Genomic DNA, 2,507 nt, shown 5'->3' with positions numbered 1-2,507 from the left:
GGTTACATAATATCATTTGTTTCATTGCTGGGAACAACCAGGTCTTGGGGGTCAGTATTTAGCATCAGCGCTGCAAAACATAGGAAAAAAACAAACCTCAACCCATGTTTATGTGTTTTTATATTTAATATGTTTAATAAGTTTTTCTTGTTTAAAATCTCAACTCTGTGCTAACTTTATCTGTCTGAGTCTCGAGTACCAAAGATGACTCCTTAAGTTTCTCATGGATGTCTGATAAGCAGAAATGTCTAAATAGACCTAGAATCCAGGCACTTCCAAGGTAGTGCTACCTTCCTTATTCAACCCTGGATTCTTTCTCTCACAGTTACTTTTTTCCTTCCTTTGAAAAATAAGTCACTGAAACAAAAGCCTTTATTCTCAGAGGCTTCTGTAGTGGGTGTCTTAGTTTGGGTTTTATTGCTATGAAGAGACACCATAACCAAGGCAACTTTTATAAAGGAAAACATTTAATTGAGGTTGGCTTATAATTTTAGAGTTTGAGTTTATTGTCAGCATAATGGTAGCATGGCAGCCTGCAGGAAGACATGGTGCTGGAGAAGGAGCTGGGAGATCTACATGATCTAAAGGCAGCCAGGAGACTGTCTAGAGCAGACAGATAGGTTCTCTTCTGTACTGGGCAGAGCTTGAGCACTAGGAGACCTCAAAGCCTGCCAACACAGTGACACACTGTCTTTGACAAGGCCATACCTATTCCATGAAGGCCACACCTCCTAATAGTGCCACTTCCCATGAGCCAACCATATTTGAACCATCACCGTGGTATATTGTAATTGGCTAACTTCTGTAAGGTTTTATCATGTGACAGTACTAACTGACTACTTTGTGTCAGCCACTTGCTTTGTGACCAACAAGTCATTTTAAACAGAACAAAAAGTAAGAATTGAACTAAGTTATGCTTAGAAAATTATTCCATTTCCCAAGCTGCATAATTCTGTGGAGGGCCTCGCAGTCCAGGCCAATTTCGAGACATGCTTGCTGATAGCGCAAAAAGACAGGTATTTTCTGACATAGGAAACCACTAACATTGAAATAAAACATTTTAAAACATTTAAAAAACAGTAATCAGAAGTCTGAGGGAAGGGGCTCCTGATTCTAGTATCCATTATGAACAATAATACTTCAAAAAATCTCACTAGTCCAACACAGTAAGTTTTCTATGAAAGGAGTGATAAAGACATTGATGAGTTAGTGATTTCATCTTAAGACTAATAAGATTTGAGAAGCAGATAACATCTCATAAAATTCCCTATGTTCTAATAACCTTATTGTAGTCTATGACTAAATCATGTTGTTTAAAAGGCTTCGGGAAATGCCATTTAATGGGAAAATATGCAATTAATATTCTGAAAGAGAGGTTCCACACCATTGAAAGCATTTTCTCAAAGTCCTTAGACACAGTTCAAAGGTAGAACTAAATTGTGATGCCTACTTCTCTGATCAAAAATTATAGACAATGCATCAATTTAGCTTATATTTTAAGTCAACTTTATTCTTATTCTTTTAAACTCTCTTATCAAATAACCCTACATAAAATTGGAAAGATTTGGCAAAAACTTTTCTTTTCTGTTTTTTTAAACTATCACATTATCTTTCTTGAAACTGTAGCTAAGACAAATTTAAAACTACTTGTAGTTTTCATTAGTCCGATAATGAAGCTTTTTCTTGCATTTTAGAGCAGAGGATTTTATAGCATGATGTGCCAAACAGAATTTCAATGTTCTCAGTGAGTCTAATGATAGTGTCACATTTTGAAGCAGAGAATGACTGACTGGATTCTAAGCAGAGCAATTTTCAAGCCTAAATTTTAGCTCAAAGCTCACATTGCAATCTTCTGCTATGCTCTAATGCAGCTAACTTGCATCTAAATCTGGCCTTGCTGGTTTTCCTGGCCACATCTGCAGAAGGATAGATCTTCTTCCATAAACAAATTTTCTGGTAAATTGTTCTGACTCCCAGGTTTTCTTTTAAGGAGAAATGTCAAGTGATCAAATTGATGCTATTTTGACCCCATTCACAATAATTGACATAAAGCCAAGTCACTCAAAGAAAGTAGAAGAGGATCATTTGTCACATTCGAGAACTGGAACCTTAAATATATGTTAAGGTGGTTAGATGTGTTAGGAGCAAAGGGTCTCCTTGCCTTGAGATTTCCCTGCTAATTATTTTAGGCACTATCTGACCATGAGGAAGTAGAGAGATGGAAGACTGTAAATACTGACAGAGAATGACACATGCACATGCACACACACTAAATTATTGATTGTGCTTTTTTTTACATAATATTTTTATTGATTGGGAATTTCAAATTATGAGCCCTAAACACAATCACTTCCCAGTGATCCCTGGTCTGCCCCATCCTGTACCCCCTGCAGAGGAAGAAAAAAAGGACAAGGAGGAGGGGGGGAAGGGAAAGGGGAAGGGGAAGGGGAAGGGGGAAGGAGAAGAAGAAGAAGAAGAAGAAGAAGAAGAAGAAGAAGAAGAAGAAG

Source organism: Grammomys surdaster, unplaced genomic scaffold (assembly GCF_004785775.1).
Source record: "Grammomys surdaster isolate TR1022 unplaced genomic scaffold, NIH_TR_1.0 194, whole genome shotgun sequence".
In the NCBI taxonomy this organism is placed as follows: domain Eukaryota; kingdom Metazoa; phylum Chordata; class Mammalia; order Rodentia; family Muridae; genus Grammomys; species Grammomys surdaster.
The sequence above is the reverse complement of the archived record's forward strand: the minus strand, read 5'-3'. Positions refer to the sequence as shown.